Genomic DNA, 6,327 nt, shown 5'->3' with positions numbered 1-6,327 from the left:
ATCCAAGGCATTTGTTTCTAGCCTTGATTTCGAAATATAGGGATGCTCTAAAATCATCAGATAACTACATGAATCCTACACAAAAAAGTGATATTCATCCCTAACATCTCTAATAGTCATAGGTACATTCGGACAAGCTGCATAAAGATCCCCTGATGAATTGTTTGCTTCTTGAATGTGCCATTCCGGATCTACATCAATTGGCCAACCTCCATTCATATAAGCTGCATGCCATAACATTGATTTCACAGCTATGAACCAAGAGAGCTATGCAAGGCATCTCTCTTTCTCCCACTTTAACAATTATCTCTGTTATAGCATGAGCCCAATGCATTGGTGAATAATGACTACTTGGAATAAAATGAGCATCTTCTTCTTCACGTGCTTGTTGATGGACATCCCCACTATACATAGCCTTCTCTCTATGCTTAATGTTGCCTCTAATACCATTTTTGTTTAGAAATCAAATGAATGCATGCCCATAGATGCTGGATGAATGCATGCCCATAGAGGCTAGAGAGAGACTTGCCCATAAGTGGCTTTGTATGAGAGATAGACAATGATGTATACTCTAGGAAGAGATTTCAAAAATCCCATATGTATAATGAGTACAATGGTACTATCCAAAAGCTATAAAAGCATGTACTTGTTGACACTCATTTTAATGCAAGAAGTACCATCATTTTGTGACACTCAAGATTGTGTTTATGAGTCCAAGCTAATCTATCTTGGAACCTAATTCACTTGAGTTACAATCCTTTATCTTAGTCATTTTTTATGTGTATAACCTTTGCACACCATAGCTAGCATAGCTCTAGATTCATGTTTCTAAACATGGTATCAGAGCCATGGTGAGCTATGACTAGCTACATTAGAGTATAATCCTTCTTTAGCCCTATTTTTTTATTATGAATGGATAGTAGGAGTTGAACCTAGCTTAAGGCTCTCTACCATATCCACACCTTAGGCCTCATTATCATAAGAAGAAGAAGAAGAAGAAGAAGAAGAGCAGAAGAAGAAATAGACCGGCAATGGAGGAGAGGGCAAGCAAGCATGATGATGGCCAAGGCTATGGTGTCTCCTATGGCATTGTTGTCACTGCTGCTATCCAAAGGTATTCTTCCACAAGCGTGCCCTGCATGCTTATGAGATCCAAATCCTTTGGCTTTGTGTCCTCTGCCTTTCTCTGCAAAACAGGGTTGTTGAATGCGCACAAGCAGTCCATCAATTCTCCTTGCAACATTGCCGCTATTGGCCGGCAAGGCCTTGCCCCCATAGCCTTTGCTTGCATTTCGACAGGTGCCACTCCCATCTTTGTTGGACAGAAGGTGCTAGAGGTCACCTTTGCCTACCTCGACAAGGATGGCCAGGTCCAAACCATCTCCATCAGCGACCTCACCAAGCGTAAGAAGGATGTTTTCTTTGTTGTGCTCAGAGCCTTCATTCCCACTTGCTCCCAGAAGCACCTGTCCAGGTTCGTGGAGAAGGCTAATGAACTCCGTGTGCCAAGGGTGTGGACACCATCACGTGTATTTCAGTCAATGATACCTTTGTCATGCGAACATGGGGGGAAAGCATTGGGGTGGGTGATAGGGTTCTGCTACTATCAGATGGAAACCTTGGCTTCACTAAAGCCATGGAAGTGACCCTAGATTTGAGTGACAAGCTTGTGGGGCTTGGTGTGTGGTCAAGCCGATACTCACTACTTGGAAGAGGATGGGATTGTGAAAGTATTGCACTTGGAGGAAGGTGGATCCTTCACCACTAGTGGAGCAGCAGACATCCTCAAAGCACTTTACTTGTCTATGCTGGATGAATTCTATTTGGAAGCATCATGGGGCTCACTACAGTTGAAACTCTTTCAGAATTTACAGAAGTGGAATCACTCGATAAAATGGTCTCTCGATCTAAAAGCATGTATTTGTTGACACTCATTTTAATGCAAGAAGTACCATCATTTTGTGACACTCAAGATTGTGTTTATGAGTCCAAGAAAATCTATCTTGGAACCTAATTCACTTGAGTTACAATCCTTTATCTTAGTCATGTTTTATGTGTATAACCATTGTCCGCCATAGCTAGCATAGCTCTAGATCCGTGTTTCTCAACAAATTTTTAGCACAAGCTTGCTGTCTACACTCCAATTTAGCTCATTTTCAACTTTAGCGCCTGCCCCAAATGAACATTACATGCATCATCATATTCCCTCTGAAGATGTTTCTCTATGTCTTTGTCAACCTGCATCAATGCTTGCAAAACTTTGCCATCAAACTGTATTTTTTGTTTTAGCATATCAATGATTGCATCATGACATTCACACTTTGCGATTTCAAGAACTTCACCAAATGTGAATTCCACCCTGCTGCCAAGTATGCGATCTTCCAAGACCTTTTTAAGGCTTGTGGTAGTCTCAAGATCTAATTATAACCTGTAACCTGGCTACTTGCCCCTTTTCTTCCCTTCTTGTTTCTTCTCTTGAGATGTATCCTCCATAACATGATCAAGTATGGCTTTTTCAGCCTCTTTTTGATGTTCCATTTGACTTTGTGTTATGCATTTAGATGGGTGTGAAGAGGAAGGACCATCAGTGTCCTTATCTCTTATTCTCTTTTTTTCCACAAGAGATTCGTGATTAAGAACCTTAGCCAAATAAGCATAGGCTGAAAATGAATCCACTATTGTACTACATCATGTTCTCCCTCGTATACACTGACTTGCATAACCCAATTCAGAATTTGTTGTTTTTCCTTTTTCCATGCAATCTAATGCTTGCATCCAAATGTGAGATTTTGCTTTAGTCATGCCTCCTTTATGAGCTTCATCAATCCTTTCGATTCTCAACCCATATGTGGCTACATCTATGGCAACAGATGATGTCCTTGCATCCATATCTTCCAGCCTCTTCTGCATGCCACCATTTCCAAAATTTGGCTATATTGGAAGACCAGTTTTTGTTACATGCATTTTACCATCTTTCCAAAAGATTAATCCTTTTTCTTACACTTCACGATAGGCTTTACAATCTTGCTTTTCATGCTGTAAATTGTCACACCAAATGCATCTCCTCTTCTATCGTTCTTTGTACGGTCTTTGGGCTATTGCTCGAGTCTTCTCTTCTACCTTGATATCCAAATTTTTGACCTTTGCATAGATTTTTGTCAAATTCAGTCTCAAATCACACATGCGTTTGATTAATTCATCCAGAGTATCACCTTTAAGAGCCAGACCAATAGGTATAGCCAATTGTTCTGCCATAGCTAGAGACACCTTGGCTGCAATTTCAACCCCCTTCTGAGGACTAGCAGGTGTGGTGCTTGTCCCCCATCTTAATTTCATCCACCCTCACTTTACCAACATATGCATTGGTTTAGTTACATTAGCCTAATTTGATTTTAGCCCTGTTTCAAAAGAGGCATCTTCTAAATGATCAGTGAGCTTCTCTTGCAAGACAGGATCTGCAGCCTTTAGAAACAAATCAATTTTCTGACTCTCCAATGATTGTTCCTCATCAACATCCAACTCTGCATATCGACTTTCAAATTCACAGAGCAAAGTTGTAGCAACCAACCCTTTATTGGGATTTTCAATCCGTTTTGTAAATGTCTTTTTAGTTACCAATCTTGCATCTTCCAAGAAAAAATCTTCTCTCAAAGCTTTCTTAAAAGCTTCCCCCAATCAGCATCTCTTCTATGTAACTCATGAATGCGATTGTGTAAACCATGCATGGCCAAATGGAATAAATACTGACTCCATGCATACTGCAGTACCCCATGAAACAACATCTTTTCTTCATACAACTAGATGAAGGCTTAAACATTTTGACCTTTAAACTGCTTCAATTCTTGTCCCACTATGTGCAGTGCATTCACAGCTAAGGAATCAATTCTTTGTACTTCCTGTTGTGTTTGCATATGTTGTTGTAACAATAATTACTGCTATTGTTGTTGCTACAAGAAAGCAATCATCTATTGTAAAGCATCATCACCACATGAACTAGCAGTATCCCCCATCTTTACACACCTCTTGTACCGATTTTCACGATTTTCACGTCGGGTTCACCACTATCGAAGTGTTTGGGATGGAATGTCTACCGCAGGTATAAGAGATAGTAGGGTGAAGGGAGATTCAAGGAGAGAAGTAGATGAAAGAGAAGGGGTTGAAAGAAATAGAAGATGTAGAAGAATACTCACAGAGTTGAAGCCTATCAATTTAATTCTGCATGATAAGAAGATAAATCTCTTGTAGATAAAAACATACATAAAACAATACCTTCCTCTATGCTGCTCAAACTGCCAATCTGATGCTTCTATTGGTTCCAAAAGGGGGGTAAAATACTAGCACACCTAGCCAAAATACTCCTAGATCACTCCTTTTCCCCATTTCAAAGTACTATTCATTGCCTAAAAACTGTGATCGTGCATTGCGGGATTTTTCCAATCTTTCTTTTTACATAAACTCCTCTCAAATTGGCTGAAAGCTACATGATTTCTTTTACGTCATCATATTCTAGAAGTTGTCTATAGTTTTTGGAGTTTTTGGACCATCCACACTACAAACACTGACATTAATGGCATTCGCTCTCTAGATCAATAAGAAGTCTAATGATGATGTACTCTAGAGTTTTTTTACACTGTGTGCGCATAGCAATACAACATTGCTGATTAATAGAATCAAGCAAGAGTAAATCATGCGAGATACTCTTTCTACTTCTTCTATTGAATAATCCATGGCCCTAGTTGTAACTTCCTACAACCCAAAACATCTTCACAAAAGAACTCAACCCCTTCATCAAAAGCCCAAGCTTTCTTCTCGGTTTAACTTCAAAGGCATTCTTGGTAATCCTCAATATAAGCCCAACTCTTACCAGTCATTTCAATCCCTATCCTTAACTAGAAACTCTCATTATCATCTCATATGTAATGTTTGCAAATGACAATGTCATATCTAAAACCACTATCATTTAAAAAAAATATTCAACAAACATCACTCAAAAGGTCAAGCTCATTTTGTTAGCATTGGCAATTATGACATAGAAGAGCAACCAAAAACTATCATTAGCCTAGCCACAAGTGTTTGAGCACCTTCCTCAAACTCCAAAGAAGAATATACATGGTTCCTTGACTCTGGAACTACTCACCATATGACTTTTCATAAAGAATGGGTTTTCAACTTCAAAGAGATATCCACTCCACTCAGTGTTGCCATGGGGGACAAGAGAATTCAACAAGTTTAGGGCTACGGAACCATTCAAGTGGAGCTTCCCTCCAATCACATAATCAAGGTATCTAAAGTCTATTATGTTCCCAACCTTAAGAAAAATCTATTATCAATGAGCTCATTTCTCAATCCTCTGTCACTGCTCACTTCTACAAAGGCCATTGCATCTTGCAACTACTCTAGCCTTCTCTCAAACTCACCTGCCTAAAACTAGGTCGGCTTTACACACTTGGCTATTCACTTCTACAAGCTTGTACAAATGCGTTTGCTAACTCCACCTCACTCACAAGTACACCACAACACACTCTCCTATGGCACTCTCGACTTGGTCATGCCTCTCAAAATGTTCTCCAAAAACTTATGGATAAGAAACTTGTCCTTGGCATTCCACCATCTCTCTCTCAACTTTAGTTTTGTCAAGCTTGTTCTCTTAGTAAAGCCACAAATCTTCCTTATGCCAAATCCTACTCCATTACAACCCAACCTCTTCAATTAGTACACTCTGACATTTGTGGTCCTATCAATCCTGTATCTCTCACTCGAGTTACTCTAGATATACTATTGTATATTTTCTCACAAGGAAATCACAAGTCTTCTCCAAGTTCCAAGAATACAAGGAAGCAGCTGAAAATAAGCACATGATTTAAGACTCAAAGCTCTTTGTATAGAAAATGGAGGAGAATACACATCAAATGAATTCAAAGACTATTGTTGCAAAGCTTTGGGCATTCAACATGAGCTTACCATACCACATCATCCACAGCAAAATGGAGTTGCTAAACGTAAAAATCGTACTCTACTAAATGCCACAAGAGCTATGCTATCACTAGCTCTTCTTGGAAAAGAATATTGGGAAGAAGCAATTGCTACAATAACATATATTTAAAATAGGTTGTACTCAAACTCTCTACATAGTAACACTCCTTACGAATTATGGTTTGGTCAACCTCTTGACCTATCGCATTTAAAGGTTTTTTGATGCACTTCTTTTCTTGTAAATACAGATCATAAATCCAAATTCTCTCTGAGAGACACACAACTAATCTTTGTAGGATATGGTGAGCCCCATGGTCACAAAGCTTATCGGTTTTATGATCCCCACAACAAGGT

At 39.3% G+C, this 6,327-nt stretch overlaps 1 pseudogene; it reads left to right on the top strand.

The window, feature by feature from the left end:
- The first annotated feature begins 1,031 nt into the window (after window positions 1-1,031).
- Window positions 1,032-1,928, top strand: LOC148018324 (peroxiredoxin-2E-2, chloroplastic-like; annotated as a pseudogene).
- The last annotated feature ends 4,399 nt before the right edge of the window (window positions 1,929-6,327 follow it).

The sequence above is a fragment of the Lygodium microphyllum genome, chromosome 21 (genome assembly GCF_053477565.2).
Source record: "Lygodium microphyllum isolate KBCC chromosome 21, Lygodium_microphyllum_v1.1.10, whole genome shotgun sequence".
NCBI lineage: Eukaryota > Viridiplantae > Streptophyta > Polypodiopsida > Schizaeales > Lygodiaceae > Lygodium > Lygodium microphyllum.
This window is presented reverse-complemented; position numbering and strand designations above follow the sequence as displayed.